The 18981-nt window shown below is 35.4% G+C and overlaps 2 non-coding genes and 1 pseudogene across 2 annotated transcripts; all 3 read left to right on the top strand.

Moving 5' to 3' along the window:
* The first annotated feature begins 2553 nt into the window (after positions 1-2553).
* Positions 2554-2714, top strand: LOC149840511 (U1 spliceosomal RNA). The gene has a single exon (XR_016431773.1). It is a non-coding gene; the product is annotated as a U1 spliceosomal RNA (small nuclear RNA).
* A 1279-nt stretch (positions 2715-3993) lies between these two features.
* On the top strand, positions 3994-4146 carry LOC149840510 (U1 spliceosomal RNA; annotated as a pseudogene).
* A 4122-nt stretch (positions 4147-8268) lies between these two features.
* LOC149840509 (U1 spliceosomal RNA) lies at positions 8269-8428 on the top strand. The gene has a single exon (XR_016431774.1). It is a non-coding gene; the product is annotated as a U1 spliceosomal RNA (small nuclear RNA).
* Positions 8429-18981: the final 10553 nt, after the last annotated feature.

Raw genomic sequence — 18981 nt, 5'->3', positions numbered from 1 at the left:
TTTGAAATTTGGCCTTCAGAATGTGCCAATTCCACAAGCAACTCTCTGGTGGGTATAGGTGGTAGAAGGGAGACGCTATGGTACTCAAATGTGATCATAATAATTTACACCTGCAATTTTGAACAAGAGAAAATGGAGAACATAACAATTCATCAGAATGAAAGCAAATAAGAATGACTTGTCTGTTGAAAGAGGTGGGGGCAATGAACATGTAAAGAAGAAGAAAACATTAGTCCTATATTGAAGAAGCAGGAGAAGTGCAAAGAGGGTGATGGGCTATAAATGGACACAAGGCTGCAGTGATTAATCATACATTAAGATTACCATTTGGAGAGCATCATTTGATATCCGGAAACTGCTCAACAACAGTCCGGCAAGCGGGTAATGTTGGGGTGAACCAAAAAAGTTTGGGTAGAGTCAGATCTAAATGTTGGTTAGGTAAGCGCCTTGTAGAGAGGAGTAGTTATGAACCCGACCATCCCCATGGAGGTGGTGAAGGGAGGGCCCCGATTGGTAGAAAAAAACCCACAACTCCTTGAGGTTATCACACACTGCACTTAGAAGGAGTAGGAAAAAGAATAAATATAGTGATATTTTTATTTTTTGCCATTGTAAATAGAAAGAAAAAATAATGAATGATGTAAATGGGTGAACGAAAAAGGTTTTTTTGTCTTTACAAAAGGAAAAGAAAGGGAAGTAATCTTAATCATGTTTTAGCAAATAGTTCACATAGTTGGCCAATTTTCCTCCCAATTAGTCTTGATTTGCCAGGGAGGCGGTTCACACTAAACCAACTTTTAGTTTATCCATAACCTATCTTCACTAACTCTTTTTTTTTATATATTTATAGACCTCATGCTTTTATATCTTTTTATTAATTTAGGGTATTTCTGTAAAATTTTATATTTTGACATGCATAAAATACAAGTTAATTTTTATTTGATTTGTAATTGGTTATTATTTTAGCATACATAGCAAAATAGTCATGGTATTTGTTGTGGTAAATATGTTTTTTTTTGTTACTTTATTTGGGTGAGATCAAATAATAGTCTATTAATATAATAAAATTGCCTTTGGGTAAACATTAGTGTAAAAAAATGAATGAACACAATTATAAGGCTCTTCTATGGTTCCAATTGAAAGGAAATTGCAAATCTATCAGCTAGTACATGTGAAGCAGTAGAGAAAGAATGCTTATGACTTTGAAAAAGAATCCATTCTTAGTCATCTAAAAAAAAAGAAAAAATAAGTCTATAATTAATGAATTGGCAAATGAAAGCCTTGTTTGTGAGACTTCTCTTGGGTTCTTTTTGTCCTCAACAAGTTCCATTTCTGTCCGAGACCGAGATAAATATCATTGACATTTTGAAAACACCACGATTTTTATTGCAGTATCTTTAAAGGCCAAATGTCTAAAATATGATCATTTAAAAATGTAGTTTAACTAAAAGCATCAAGATTTTATAACAATTTCAATGCGATAATAATATTAATAAATTTTTTATTTTGTTTATTAAATTTGATACAATTTGATAATTTCTTATTATTTCTTGGTGAAAACAATGTTTTATTTAATTTATTGTGCCATTTTTCCTCAGAGAAAATACCAGTAACAAGATTTGCAACATTGTTTTGAAAAATTTGACTTCTATAAGTGTATGGACTCCTTGGCTCTAGCTGCAAATGTTTTTTACCGCACCATAGGCATCCAGGGATGTCAATGGGTCGGATCTAGGCATTACGAATCTGACATAATTGGATCTGATGTATTCGGATTCGGAGTCGAATGCAAAAAAATAAAACTGAATCCGTATCCTATTAGCTTTTTTTTCGATTTATAACTCGAAGAAACTGCACCCAACTCGAAGATCTGGTCGCTCTGGCTCAACCTACCATACCTACCGCTGTCGTGCCATCAACGTAAAACTTTGAGGCTAGGACCTCTACCTCTGGAGCCTATAATACACATTGGCTTGCACAAAGGGGTGACACATATGGTAATCGAACCTTGACTGCCCATCTAGCAGCCAAGGCCCCAACCCACTACGCCAACCCCCTTTGGAGAAAAAAGACTGACAATCAAACAGATCCGATTAGCTTAAAACCCAATATTTAACTTAATCATATTCAATTTACAGTCAGAATTGGTTTTTTAATCGGATTTGTTTCAAAGCAAAACTCAATCCCAAACCTAAATCCAATTTTTAATCAAATCCAAACTGAACATTGAAATTCGAGTAATCTGGTTCGGATTCAGGTCGGATATTGGGTTCTATTCGAGTCGATGACATCCCTACACGCATCAAATGGGTAACAGAGTCTTTGCTTGTATTTATTTATATAATAATAGTACCAAGCTAGTTGTACATAATAAAAGAGCCATAAAAAAATAAGCTATGGCATTTTATACGGTATGAAGGACTCGTATGCTGAAAGAGGTGGGGGCAATGAACATGTAAAGAAGAAGAAAACATTAGTCTCATATCGAAGAAGCGGGAGAAGTGCAAAGAGGGTGATGGGCAATAAAAGGACACAGTGTTGCAGTGGTTAATCATACTTACCTGGATGGGGTCTATCGGCGATCAAGAAGACTGATTGCTTAGGGAGGTGGCCTCCACTGCACTTTGGAGGAGCGTCTCTCTACCATCTCCCCAAGTGGGAGAGTGGACGTCATAATTTATGGTAGCGGGGGAACGCGTTCGCGCGGCCCCCACCAATTCTTATATTAAATTTTTATTTTTCTTAAATCTTTGAATCGTCGATTGATCAAACTCATCCATTTAATTTTAACTTGTTCCATGGTGGATGATAAATTTATAAATTGATCCCTTCAATACGATAAATCTATAATTAATAATTTGAAAAATGAATGCCTTTTTATGGGACTTCACTTGGGTTCCTTCTGTCTTCTACAAGTCTTGTTTCCGTCCAAGACATCGATAACTACCATTGACATTTTGAAAACATCGCTATTTTTATTGCAGTATCTTTAAAGGCCGATAAAATATCTAAAACATTATTTTTAAAGTATCACCTTTAACTAAAACATCATGATTTTATGACAATATCAATGTGATATTAACATTAATAATTTTTTTATTTTCATGTGTGTATGCCCGTGTTTATGCATTAACTTTTATATAATTGATATTTTTTATTATTTCTTTGCAAAAACAAAGTTTTTAAATTTATTAAGAGAATTTTTTATATAGCTAATAAAGGATTATGTGGTTTATCATTAATAATTTATTGTGAGAAAATCCCAATAACAAGATTTATAGCATTGGTTTGAATTTTTTTGACTTCTATAAGTGTATAGACTTCGTGGCTCCAGCTAATAAAGGATTGCTTGACTCATAGATATGTGGGTGAGAAAAAGAGCAAAAATGCCAGTGATGCTAAAGAGCTCAACTACCTTTGGCAACTTTTTTTTATGACGAAGAACCTTGACGAGAATCGGGTCACTTATTGAGCCCACCTTTCAGTGAAATAAACCTGGGTGGGGTTACAGACACTGAAGCCCTTAAAGAGCCCACCACCAGTTAAAGGCACTCGCACACCCAGTGAGAGTCGAACCTGAAACTAAAAGGTCAACACCTTCTGCCTGCTGCCACTCGGATGACCTGGGGTAGTGTGTAAATACCTCTGGCAAATTGACCAATTCTAATTGGAAATATTGGACCAGTGGCATTAATTATTATATATGAAGCAAATTATTTTTCTCAATCAAAAGAAAGACGAAGGAGGTTTTTGTTCTTAAGCAAACGAAAGATGAAACAGGTTTTTGTTGAAATGGGTAACAAAGACTTTCCTTGTATTTATTACTTATTAGTACCAAGATAATTGTATAAAATAAAATATGAATAAAACCAAAGATGAGAGGCGGTGAACATACATAAAACAGACTAAAAAATCAGTCTCATATCGAGGAAGCGGATGAAGAGGATCGCGGGTGAAGAGCTATAAAAATACATGAGGTTACAACTTTTAATTATACTTACCTGGACGGGGAATAACGACGATCAGTGAGGCCGGTGGCCTAGCGAGGCAATGCACTTAGGAGGAGCGTCTCTGTACCATCTCCCCAAGTGGGGGAGTGGACGTCATAGTTTGTGGTAACGTGGGAACGTGTTTGCGCGACCCCCACCAATCCCTAAATCAAGAGTTTGCATTTTGTTTATTTGATTTATTATTTAAAGCTTTGTTGCTGGATCTTTACACTGAGGGTTTTCTTGGTTTTGATAATCTTTCTTTATCTTTTTTCCCTTATAATGTGCATCTACACCGTTGGGAGGCAAATTTCTCATTTTTGATAGGAAAAATTATGCTAAAAAGAAATTTAAATTGTCAAAAAACTAGAGAATGTAACACTTTTTTTTTTAATCATTGATAAATGATGATGGCCAATGTTCTCAGTCTTAAAAAATCATGTTTATGCATCAAAATAAGATGATTCAAGAGTGGGTTCTTATAAAACCAAGCATGTAGGTGACATCTGTATGGTTAGATTCAAGAGAAACAAACAAAAAATTCTTGAAAATAGTGGTTCACACATTAGTTCTCATATTTTCCAGGTCTCATAGTCTAGTGATTATATATAAGGGTTAATATTTGGTGCTAATGAAGGCACAGAACTGCATGGAACTATTGAGCTGAAAATCATAGTTTCAACCCTTATAGACTCAATCTAATCACGTAGATGTGTTCAAGATGGTTTATTTGCTTAGAATCAAAGCTTGGATCATGTTATTTCTATCAAAAAATATGATTTTTGAGTCACGAGTTTTTAAGTACATTGCGAACTATTAATTTTTTTGAAACCCTTAAAAAATTGTTTTTGTGTCACAATTATATGATTTAAAACTCATTTTCACCGAACAAACTTTGTAGATTACAACCTGATAGGATCTCTAGGCTTTTTTTTATATAAATTTTGAGTAAAAAAGAGAAAAAATGGTTAAGATGTGTGTAGTGTGGATTAAATTTGTAGTTTAGGCTATTTTGGGCACAATTTGGGGTAACTAAGGGTCAAACAGTGAGAAGTGGAAGAACTTGGGAGTGGGTGGAGAGGAGGAGATGGAGTTAAGTTTATTCTCCCGTGAAAGAAAGGATCCACTCACAAGAGCTCAATGGATTTTTTTCAAATAATGACAAGGATCCTCCCAAAGAGAAACCTCCAAAATAAAGAAGTTCTTGCAAGAGTTGCTATTCAAGAATTTCTCAAAATACAAGAATGACCCTTATTTATAACCTTGGGTTAGGCTTCCCATACAAGCAACCCATCTTATAGTGGATCCAAGATTCAAATACAAGGAAGCAAGCCCCAAACCCCAAAATACAAAGGATCACATAAAAAACCAAACCCAAAATACAACATAATATCCTAAATAGATCTTACATGAGACATGGACCAAAAAATAAAGATCAAATCCAATGCAACACGGACCTTTGAAGGGAGTGTATCCAACAATCCACCCTCCTAAGAATTTGCCTAATACTCAAGGAAAAGCTTGGCATCTAACTCTTCATACAAGATCCACATCTACTAGACTAGTATACTAAGCACAACCCACCTCAAAATTGGGAATGTAACATTCTCTCCCTCTTTAAACATGTCATGGCTCAAAGGCAAAAATCCACTAAAAGCATGAGAACAGACATGCCTTCACATTTGACTTATAGCCATACTTATCTTTATTTGCTTCATGATAACATGAGGTTGTTTGAGTCAAAATTAAAACTCTCAATAAGAAGAAATATGAAAGCATGCTTAGTCGGTATGTTTATTTGTTTGTCTTGTACTCCCTCAAGTGGAGATCCTTTTTTAAGATGGATCTCTACTTTCTTCTCTTCTTTTCTCTCCTCCTTTTCTTTCTTACTATGGGCATGTACATGTTTTTGCATTTGTGATTCGGATGCCACATTATATCACATAATTCTCGGCCTGTATCGGCAGGAAATTGATACTCCTCACCTTTGATTGAGCTATTTTTTAATAAATATACAGAATACCTAAAATTAATTTTTGATATTATTTTAATAGCTTTAACACGTTCTCATTGACACATAATATGTTTTAATTATTTTTTAGTCGATTCAAAACGATTCACTTGACTATCAGTATAGGCCGATTCACCTGAATCATTGGCCAAACGATACAAGGCCGATACTGACAACATTGGTGATGACAATTTTTTTTCCTTACTTTGGTTAGCCTTTAGCAAAAGATTTTATTAAATGATCATTATTTGGTTTTTTAGCAAGTAATTCAAAACCAAAAAAATATTAACGGTTTATATAAAATTTATTTTTTTATGATATGGCCGACATACAAGATTTAGCAAATAGTTGACATAGTTGGCCAATTTTCCTCCCAATTAGTCTTGATTTTAATTGTGAGGACGAAGTGGTTCGCACTGGCTAACTTTTAGTTTATTCATAGAATATCTTCACTAACTCCAGTTTCTATTTCTTGGAAAAAGTCTTTTTTTGTCTATCTATTTATAGACCTCATGTTTTTTATCTTTTTCTAAATTCGGGGTATTTCAATAAAATTTTATACATTGACATGCAGAAAATACAAACTAATTTTTATTTGATTTGTTGTTAGTTATTATTTTAACATACATAGAGAAATAATCATGGTATTTGTTGGGGTGGATATGTATTTATTTTTGTTACTTTGTTTGGGTGAGATAAAAATAATAATCTTTTAATAAAAAATGTGGTTTTTTGGCAAACATTAGTGCAAAAAAACAATGAACACAATTATAAGGCCCTTCTATGGTTTCAATCAGTGTTGTCACTATCGGTGCATATCGGCTGATAGGTATCGTATCGGCAAAAAATTGATATGATACAGACATGAATATGCTATTTTTTACTAAATATAAAAATACATAATTTTTTTACTAGTATTTTAATAGTTTTAACACGGGTCACTTCTGATTGACACATAATATTTTTTAATTATTTTTATGGCAAATTCAAAAGGCTTCACTTGAGTATCGGTATCGGCCGATTCTCCGAAATCGTTGGCAATCGGTCGATTCACCGAAATCGTTGGCCAAACTATTATAGGGCGGATAGTACATGTGAAGCAGTAGAGAAAGAATGCTTATGACTTTGAAACAGAATCCATATATTCTCAAAAAAAATAAAATCCCACAATGTTTGTTTCATTGGTTTTTGGTTGAAAATTCTGACTTGTATAAGAGTATGGACTGAGTGGCTCCAACAACTAACAAACGATTGGTTGACTCGTAGACATGGGGTTGAGAAAAAGAGCCAAAATTTGGAAGCCAACCATGAATTGAAAAAACGATAAGATAGAGCGAGATAGAGAGAAAGGAGACACTCGATATATGTGGTTCGGCAATAACGTTGGGCTAACAATGTATTCTTCCTTAAGTTTTTGCAATGTTTTTACACATTATATACATTACATTTGTATCTTGACGAGCCTTTCTATGAGATAAGATAATCTTCTTATCTTTTCTAACATTCTCCTTATTATAAAAAAAATCCCTCTAATTCAATTTTAGCTCATGGGCATATGGGGTTATCGGTATCTTTGAGAGATCAAATGTGTTTATTGATATCTTTGAGAGATCGATCGGCCTCTAGCTGTTCACGATAAATGTGGACAGTGTTATCTCTATCGTGATCAAACTGTTCACACCAAATATGAAGAACGGGTCTGGGTCCGATAATAAATGCTTGGGTGTTTGGATGCATCCATTTTATCTTGAAATGTTGGATAAGTTGAAAATTTTAATTGTAAACGGCAGTGCCAATTTCCCTGCTTGGGTGTTTGGATGCATCAGTTTATCTTGAAATGTTGGATAAGCTAGAAATTTGAATTGTAAACTGCAATGCCAAGTTCCCAGCTTATCTAGACAAGTAGGGACAACCAAATCGAGAACTACCTCTGGCAAATCCAGCAATTCGAGTTGCAAATATTGAACCAATGGCATGAAACGTTATGTTTGAAACAAGTTTTTTTTGTTGAAAAAACAAGTGAATAAAGCTATTATCTTTAACCCACCGCAGTCATGAAATGGGTAACAGAAAGTTTCCTTGTAAAAGAGACATAAAAGACAAGTTATGCCTGGCCATTTTATACGATACGATGGACCGAATGGGGGGCAAGACAAGGGGGCGTGGGAATATAAAAATGGAAGAAAACATTATTCCCATATCGAAGAAGCAGGAGAAGTGCAAGAGGATGCTGGGCTATAAAAGGCCACGGGGCTGCTGTGAATAAACATACTTACCTGGCCGGGTTTATCGGTGAACAAGAAGGCCGATTGCCTAGGGAGGCGGCTTCCATTGCACTTGGGAGGAGCGTCTCTCTACCATCTCCCCAAGTGGGAGAGTGGACGTCATAATTTGTGGTTGCGGGGGAACGCGTTCGCGCGGCCCCCACTAATTTCTTAAATCCAAAAATGTTTTCTTGTGTTTTACTGATCGTTTGTTCTTTTGGCAACGTTTTTTTTTTATTTGCACTGAAAGGGTTTCAAGTGTCAAGGAGTAATGGATGAGAGGGTCTAATCTTTTACTGTGGCAACACTAGAATTGACCTTTCATTTTTCCGCTGAAAAAAGGTTTAATTGTAATGGTTTTCTATCATTATCAAGATTATGCAAAATCACATTAACCCCATTCGAGAAGCCATGGTGCCAAAATAAAGCTTGCCAACTTACAATGGAATTACCTACCAAACTAGGGAAAAATCAATGTATATTAATAAGTATGATCCATGACAAAACAACAGAGATTTAATTGAATACCCCAAAAGTATATAACATATCCAACACTATAGCCAAAGAATCAGGGTCCATCTGACCAGTGTCTTTAAGTTTCTGCTGTTATTGTATTAGCACTTTACCTCTGTATCACGAAAATATCTGAGAAATTTCTTACATCTTAAAGATTCTGCCCTTGTAATAAATGCTGATCGACTACAATGTTTTCACATCTCATAGATACACGCACCCTAAAGTGGACTATATTATCCATGATGATCATGCTCAGGCTGCCTTTAAGATCACTGCGTTGCCCATGACATGATGTTTGAAATCATAGGCAAAACCCTCTGGTTTTGAAATTTAGCCTTCAGAAATGTGCGAATTCCACAAGCAACTCTCTGGCACCCATTCACAAGAACAAAACAAGTCCAAAACTTGGTAAATAAAGTTTAGAGGCTGAGGAGGACACAAATAAGTGAAGAAAAAAAGGAAAAAGTAAAGGCATAAAGCTAAGAAAAGAACTCTGCTTTGCAAGTACCCAAATATCTAAATAGCATAAGTTCCCCCCCCCCCCAAAAAAAAAAAAAAAAAACACTCAGAAACACTTCTTTCTCACAGCAGTATTTGTACACTGCTAGGTAACAGACTATAGCGTGATGCAGAAATAAGGAAAGTTGAGTCTGAAAACTTTGTAACACAGATGGAAACAAAACTATAGTTACACAACATAACGTGAGAGTATGGTAGGCAAACGAACGGAGATTAGTCCATTCAAGATCATTACGAAGCATCAACTATATATAGTGACAGAATCATCACATTTTTACAATATATTGGAAAAAATAGCTTTGTGATTTAGAAGAAATGGAAGTTGAGTCTGAAAACTTTCTAGCACAAGGGGAAAGAAAACTATAGCTATCTAAATTAGACAAGGTACCAGATTTGTCCATTGAAGATCATTTTGAAAAACCTCCATAATCACATAAAACTTCATAATTTTACAATATATTGGACACTGGATTTCCCAAGATTTTTTCTGATAATGTTGTGAAAATATCATGGTAATATGAGAACATTATCAAAAAATAATTTATATGCAATTAAAACCAAACTGTTAATATGATCACAATTTTCTCAATGTTATTGGAAGCTTTAGTTCTCATTCTATTTCAAAAAGCGCTAATAAAAGAATAATTTCTTTATTTTTCCAAACATTTTTATTTTCTGTGGAGTATTTTAAGAAATTTCTCACGTTTACATAAAAAAAAAACTCAACAAATTGTCTCACTAAGATATTGCCAAGAGAGATACTGGATGAGTGGTGTGCATGTGTGTGTGCAGGTGCATGTCTGTGTTTGACTGCACTCAAGCATACAAGCCCATGATACACTAGCATTTTTTTTATGTCCAGAAAATCTAAAAGTGAAATGGTGCTGAACAAGATGGGTTATGTTTGGTAGAGCAAATGAGGCCCTTTAAGATAGTGCCAAATCCACCCATTTCCAGTGGCCGGAATCTGTTAGTGTAAGCAGTCCATCATACTTTACATACGCTGGTGCTTCTCGGTGTTGCCACACAGATATATGATACAATGTAGTATACGTTATACATTTTTGTATAGATAACATGTACTGCTAAAAGATGAGATATATTTGACCATCCTTTATCTAAGAAGCTGATGCATTCAGGAATCTGTACCTTGGGATCTTGAGAAACAAGAAGTGCGGCTCTATCGCAAGTCAACTCTGCTGCACGGAGCCACCTGAACAGTTGCTCTTCCAAATTTTGTGCAATAAACCCACCCAACCCTGAACAAAAGGAGCAACTTATAGAGTGAATTTCATGCTCCCAGCCAAGCATATAATGTATAAATAGGCCTCTACCAGATCACTATCTTACCAGGAAAATTATATGAACCCAACGTCAGAATGTTGGCAAAGGTAAGCCACACACCATGATCACATTTCAAATGGCCTAGCTCATGAGCCATGACAGCCTGGTATGCATGTGAAGGTAAAAGATGTAACCACTTAATTTTTTTTCTCTTAAGAACACAAGCAGAAGAGATGAAAACATCTAATCCACAGCACATACACATTTGTTTCCTTAAGAAACAAGCTGAACAGAGGAAAACAACTAATCCACAGCACATACACATATCCCTCCTTTAGCCATATCAGAACAGAGGAAAACAACTAAACCACAGCACACACATGCCTAGTATTATTAACTGTAGGTTTCCTGAACAAGATAGGAACTACTAAAATTCTCAACCAATACAGAATGGTATTCTGCAAAGAAACATTAAAAAAAAAGGACAAAATGGATTTACCTACCAAAAAAGATGCTCAATACACATGCACAAACACACAAAATATCTGGTGCACTTGACTGTAGCATATCTCTAGTACAAAGTCATTATTGCAAGCAACACCAGATCAATCACAAATGTGTTTGACTCTTGGGCATAGCCTGGTCACATATTGAATTGAGTGTACTCGATGTGAAAATGTGATTTTTTTCAATAATGAAATTTGGGAGCATTGTGATTTGCGAACTATCAACTTTTCAAGCTCTTAATAATTCTGCTTAAATAATACAAATGGACGATTATAAAAACATGTTTTTGAATAAATAAATCATGTAGATCATATCCGTAGGGCTTGATCCCAGATAATCAAGAAAATGTTGAAAAAAGGTAGATTCTAGTTATGGTGTGTGTGTATAGAGAAAGAGAGACACACACACACACTAACGTCAATTGTACCTACAATCCTCTTAGCAAAACCTTTTTTTCCATTTTTTTGGTAAATCTAACCTCATAGATGTGAGGTACATGCTCTGTCCAGTAGGAATCGACTTGTCTATCACCGGAATCTACGGGCTTTTATGCTAAAATTCTGATAAAAAGGGATTGGAGGTATAACAACTTTTTTGATATTGTAGAAAAGTGATTTTTCTTTTCTATTTAACTCAATTTCTTTTGAAGTCTTTCTGTTTTCCCTTTTTTACACAGAGACGGTCTTGACTTTCTGAAAATTACAAAAAAACTGTTTATCTTTTCTGATTAACTCAAAAATTTCAGAAAGTGTTCTGTTTTATTGAGTTTTTGCATAACAGGATCTCTGAACTTTTTTGATATTGCAGAAAAGTGCCTGAACTTTTTGATTAACTCAGAAAGTTGCAGAAATAGGTTTCTGTGATTTTTCTTAAACAGAACCTCTCACGTTACTTTCTAAAATTGCAGAAAAGTACTTCTGGGTTTTGAAAAACCACCAGCTACTTATTTTTTGTCAAAAAGTGCCTCAATTTAGCAATTTTTGTGAGTTTATTACATACTTAAAGACTGTGTTACATGCTAAACTAGTTTTAAAATATCAAAACTAGTTACATTTACAAATATTAGTTGAAAAAACTTTATTAATTTTAATATTTGTTTATAATTAAGAATATGACAAATTGAGTTGTTATGGCTGAGTTATCCAAAATTGAAAAATTAAATGAAACAAATTTTGGAATGTGGAGAAGAAAATGAAATATCTATCGACACATGACAAGACTCTATACGTATTAAACAATATAGAATCTTCACCAACTGATAAGTCGACTGAACAAGAGAAAAAAGATCATAACGAGTTTATTGAAGACGATCAACTTGCTCGAGCAACTCTTCTAACATTTATGCAAGATGACCTCATCTGAGTCTTTGAGGGCTTTGATACTGTGAAGAAAATGATGAATGAATTCAGAAAGAAGTACGATATGACTTCAGAGACCCATATTCAACTTCTTCAAAAACAACACAACTCTTGCAGGATGAAAGAGTCAGATAACGTGATCGATCATGTGAATCGAATGATGGTAATGGCTAAAGACTTAGCCATAGCAGAAAATAATATTACCGAGCGCATGCAAATCTCTACCATATTAAACAGACTTCCTCCAATATGAAAAATGGTGTCGATTGCCATGAGATTAAACTAAAAGCCTTATTCTAACTGAGCTCCCTTTACAATTAGCTCTTGAACAAAAACACATGTCAAAAGACAAAAAAACAATGTCATGAATACTCAAGAATCCTTCCCGACAACCTTTCACAAGTTCAAGCCTAAAGGCACATTTTTCAAAAAATTTAAGAAGAATAAATTCAATAAGAAGCGCCCAGTGCAAATCAAGAACTCCAAGACTTCAATCGGAGGAGCATGTTTCTCTTGTGAAAAAACTGGGCATTTTAAGAATACTTGTCCAAATAAAACCAAGAAAGAGAATCCGGAAAAGCAAGTAAATATAGAATGATAATTAGTATGTACTTTATCTGAATCATTCATCGCAGATAGTGATCTTTCAGGAAGGTGGATTGATTCAGGGGCAACACAACATGTTTCTAAGACAAAGAAATGATTTGTAAAAATGAAGGAGTTGAAGCATGTAGATCATAAGGTGTATATGGAAAATAACACCTATAGTGATATGGTCGGGATAAGAACCTATAGGCTTTAGGTAGAAGTGACCTGTCTCCTACTAACAAATATACTTTATGTACCTTCTATGAGAAGAAATCTTTTAGCAGTGAGAGATTTTGCTAAAAAGGGTTTCGAAATCCGTTTTCGGGGTGACATGGTTACTATTGGGAAAGATGAAAAAGTGAAGCTGAGGGCTAGCTATGATACTGACCATGGTCTTTTTTGTCTTAATGTAACTACTTCTATAAGTAATACAATGAATATTTCTTGTTATGTTTATTGTGTATTTAATGTTGATACATATTTATGGCATTTGAGGTTAGGGCATGTAAATGTCAATAAAATGAAAATAATAATTCGCATGAGATTATTACCTTCCCTTAAAAATATAGAGTTTGAAAAATGTGAACCATGCATATCAGAGAAAATGACAAGAAAGCCTTTTTCTAAGGAAAGTAGGTCATGTGACTTGTTAGTTCTGGTATACACAGATATTTGTGAACCTTTAACCGTAGAAACACATGAAAGGAAATCATATTTCAGCATATTTATAGATGATTACTCTAGGTATGGATATATATACCTAATTTCTAAGAAATCTGAAGCTCTAGAATAGTTTAAGGCATACAAACATGAAGTTGAAGGATTACTAAGAAGAAAAATCTAGGTTATCAAATCTGATAGAAGAGGTGAATATAACTTTGATGAGTTTAAAAACTTTTGCATTGATAATAATATAACTCATCATACAACTATGCCTTATACACTACAACAGAATGTTGTAGCAGAACGAAGGAATAGAACCTTAATGGATATGACAAGATCCATGTTGGCACACGCAAATCTTCTAAAAAAAAATTAAGGAGAAGCAATTTGCACTGCCATGTATATCCTTAATAAGGTTCATTGTAAGAATATAGAGCTTACTCTCAATGAATTATGGACTGATAGGAAGCCAGACTTGAGTTATTTGTGAAAGTGGGGGTCACCTGCTCATGTGTTGATTCCTAGTCAAATGAGAGATAAGTTACATAGCAAGACTATCAAATGCATCTTCATGAGATACCCAAAGGGATTAAAAGGATATCGACTATATAATCATGAAAAGGGATTTATAGAAAGTAGAGATGTAGAATTCTTGAAAACTCAATAAAGTATTTTTTATTCTGAAGATGATGATGTCTTTTTTTATATCATAAATGATCTTGGGGTACCAAGTCAAGAGTTAGAGCATAATGATCCAATATTGAATAATGAGCATAATTCATAACCAGTAACTGAAAAGAAAATAACAAGAACTCATCCATCCTATTTGAATGATTATTACACATTCTTGAGTGAAGAACTATGCTATTCCATGAATTTGGATGAAACTCTTTATAACTTGAGTTTTGAAGATGCAATTGCTTCTTATAACTCTAAACTCTGGAATGAGGCAATGAAAGATGAGTTAGACTCTATAGAAAAGAATGGAATTTAGAAACTAGCTACTTTGCCTAATGGATATAGGATAATTGACAGCAAGTGAGTTCTTAAGAAAAAACTCAAGGCAGATGGATCTATTGATAAATTCAAGTCAAGATTAGTAGCAAAAAGGCTATACTCAACGAGAAGGAATTGATTATAAAAAAACTTACTCTTCTGTAGCCAAACTGACATCTATTCGTATTATATTGGCATTGGTAGCTTATTTTGATTTTGACCTATATCAATTGGATGTGAAAACGACCTTCTTAAATGGTGAATTAAATGAAATAGTTTTCATGCCGCAACCAGAAGGTTTTAAAATTGAAGGTCAAGAGGATAAAGTATACAAGTTAAATAAATCCTTGTATGGACTTAAGCAGTCACCAAGATAGTGGTATTTCACTTTTAATAATGCTATAACCAAATTGGGTTATGAGGCAAATAGTCTAGATCACTATGTATATTCCAAGAATAGTGAAAGTAAGTTTACTCTGTTATCCCTCTACGTTATGCTATATTAATTATGGGAAATGACATAGACATGATAAATATGGCTAAATCAAGGTTAAGTTCTCAATTTGAAATAAAGAATATGGGAGAAGCTTCATGTATCCATGGAATTAAAATCTACAGAGATAGAAAATCGAGATTGCTATGTCTAAGTCAAGAAAAGTATCTTGACCATATTCTAAAGAAATTTAGAATGAAAAGTATTAAGGCAAAGAGTACTCTAGTAGTAAAAGGCCAAAAGCTAAGTAAGAATGATTGTTCAAAAGATGGACAAGAAAGGTTGGATGTTCCTTATGCTCAGGCAATTGAAAGCCTGATGTATGCAATGCTATACACTAGACCTGATTTGAGTTTTGTTGTAAGTCTAGTGATTAGATATCAAAGTAATCTTGGGCTCTCTCACTGGGAAGCAGTGAAAAGAATTTTTCGATATCTAAAGAGAACTAAGGAACTTAAGATATGCTATCAGTCCGATAGTTTAGAGCTTGTAATTTACTCAGATGTTGACTTTGCTGGTAATAGATATGAAGCAAAGTTCACCTCTGATTATGTATTTATGTTAGGAGGTAGAGCAATTGCATGGTCATACAAGAAATAACGATGTGTGTCACATGATACTCAGGAAGTTGAGTATATTGCATGTAACATGGCAGCTACATTTGGTGTGTGGATAAATCGTTTCCTAAATGAATTGAAATTGAACATTCCAAAATATTTAGTTCAACTATATTATGACAATAAAGTTGCTATATGACTAATACAAACATGAGCTGATAGCTCTAAAAGTAAGCATATTGAAGTTAAATATCAATATATTAATGATATGCATATGAAAAATGAAATAGCAGTGGACTATATTCCTTCAAGTGACATTGTAGCAGACCTGCTAACCAAGGCAGTCATTGAGGATGTTTTCAATAGACATGTAAGTCAGATGGAACTCAGATATGTCTAAGTGATAAATGAGAGTAAAAATTACTCAGGAAGTTTGTATGCAATGTTCTAGTTGAGAACAAGCATTTAAACACAATGAGAGTAAAGATTACTTGAGAAGTGTGTATTTAAGGTTCCAGTTGAAAACATGCATATAAACACAAGAAATCCCTTATGGCCAAGTAGGAGATGTAAGGTCGTGTGGCCATAAGGTGACTCTTGGTGGCTTTCCAATTGTCACAATATTCAAATTCAAGAGACGTGTCTCTTGAGGGATGAAGGAATTTCTCCTAGGGGTTATGTCCCAAAACTAGAACTCTTCACTAAGTATAAAATGCAATGAAAGGATATGATTAACAATGTATGAATGACTACTTTTTTCGTGTAGTCTGTATTCTTGCCTTACATACATATTTAGTATGTATCCCAGAGTGGTACTTGGGTTCTCGGAACCGTGGTTTGCCTAAGAGAGGCACGTATAAATAACCTAAATGAATCAAATTAAAAAAAAGTGGATACTCATCCAGTGTCGGGCTACCTTAAAGAGGGTAGACGCTACAAATTTTGTTGAGTTGTTGTTGAAGCATACAACATTGAATTTTGCTACGAGTGGCGATGACTTTATCGTCCTTCGCTCACAGAGTTAGGAGACTCGGACTACCTAATTTTGTCCTAGGTGGGTAAGTGTAACGCCCCAAATTTCAAACTTGCGAACCCTTTTCAGAAAAACAGGCAAGAGACTAGAAATATCTCTTTCCTTCAGAGTTTGTTTATGAAATCAACGGAAGATTTATCTTTGATAAATCATAAGGCAAGCCGACAACTTTGGGCACGTTAGCTAAAAGAACCAAAACTGACAAGATTCGGATATCCTAAGGGAAATCCGATACGAACCCCAAGCGTCCAGGACGCGAGCTAAGAGTAGGAAGAAAAAGTCTTGAAGTCATCTTGCAATCGCGCCATCGCCCGTAGTGTACCTAATAAACACCTGTACCCATAGAATGGGTTAGTTTCATGAAAAACTAGTAGGTGCACAAGAGAGACTACAAGGAACTGAATTAAGTACATTTAATTCAGTAGGCTACGCAGTTTAAAGCAGATATGCAGTTAAACAGGTAAGCAATGCAAGCAGGTGAATAGTGCAAACACGTAAGCAGTACAAGCGAATAAGGCATGCGAGCGAGTAAGTAGTGCAAGCGAGTAAGCAGTGCAAATGCGTAAGTAGTGCAAACAGTAAGCAGTTCAACGCAAGTAAGCAGTGCAACTGACCAACGCAGCATACGATCCATTTGATCGTAAGTTGAGAACTACTACGCAACAAGCTTGTCCTCGTTCCTAGAATGAGGTCTTTGCATCTAATCACCATCAAGACATCGTTTGTCGCTCACTACTTCTAACAAACGCATTGTCCTGAACAACCTTAATCTATCCTCATCTCTCAAAGTCTTACGCGGCTAACCGTCACCGGTTATGACGCACTAAGGCGTCATACTTTTTCAGAGAAGCTCACCCTTCCGTAGAAGGTCCAAAACATGATCACTAACTCAAATCACTAACGATCTAATTATCACCTCTGAGTCATGCACGTAATCATGCTAAAACAGAAAGCCGAAACTATGAATTTATAGTTGGCTATCACAAACAATCTCAGAAGATCGTCACAGCTCACCATAACTTTTTATGGTAAGCGAAAACACAAGATCCACGTCGGATCGTTCGGTCTGAGAGATATACGACCGGACAAGGAATTACCGCCCTAGAGGTATACCTGATCTTGGACCCTACACTTCCTCACAGGAGTTCACCGTCTTTGCAGCTACCCGTTCGTGGACAGTGTACATCCTCACAGAGAATCTCTCCGTCTAGCCGGGTCACCCGATCTGGGAAAAGTATAACCTCACAGCGAAACCTTTGGGAAACCGGTCCCCAACAGATGTCATATCCAATGAAAATCATTGTGATACACGCATCAACATAAATGACCCCTCTCGGGGTCGATAGCCACTAATACGAACAACAAGATCAACGCCCGGATCACTTGGTCTGGGACATGTATAACCTCACAAGGAATTCCGCCCTAGATGGTATACCAGGTCTTGAACCATACACTTCCTCATAGGAGTTCACCATCTTTGCGGCTACCCGTTCGTGGACAGTGTACATCCTCACAGAGAATCTACCACTCTAGTCGGGTACCTGGTCTTGATCATACACGCCCTCGCAGATAATCCTTTGGAGATCAGGTGCTCGACAAACACCCTACTCGGTGATACACGCATCTATACAATCGACTGCTCCGAACAGTTTACTACTCTCGATGTCAGTAGCCACAATATGGGCACAAGCATGTATATCAACAATATGCATCGTATCACTCCACGCATAAGCATATAATCCTACGCATCGTATGATTGCCACAAGGAATATTGCAATCCTCAAATAGGCCCTCAAAGCATGTGTAAACGACACATGAGAACACGCAGATATGGCAATTCAGTTGATTCTATGGGCGAAGGGTAACTAACTCTACCCGTCAGCCAAACAAAACAAATGAATAAGACAAACACTCATAACAATGCTCGTAAAACATATAATTACCATAAAATGGCTCAGTCCATCAACAAGTAATTAAATTAATCGTAAGGCATAAACCATTACATCACAAGCCATTCATAAGCAATCATACGACAACAGTTATATCACACTATGTAAGGAGCTTATAAGACAAACGGCCACATCAATCCTAGTTGCCACCAGTTCGTAGATTACAAGTTGTATGCAATCACATCAATCATAAGAGATGCAAGCCAACAAGTGTTATGCTACAATAAGCACCAAACAATTCAACCAAGGGATAA

Source organism: Nuphar pumila, chromosome 4 (assembly GCF_984573655.1).
Source record: "Nuphar pumila chromosome 4, dmNupPumi1.hap1.1, whole genome shotgun sequence".
NCBI lineage: Eukaryota > Viridiplantae > Streptophyta > Magnoliopsida > Nymphaeales > Nymphaeaceae > Nuphar > Nuphar pumila.
Note: the sequence above shows the minus strand (reverse complement) of the source record. Positions and strands in the feature narration are given on the sequence as shown.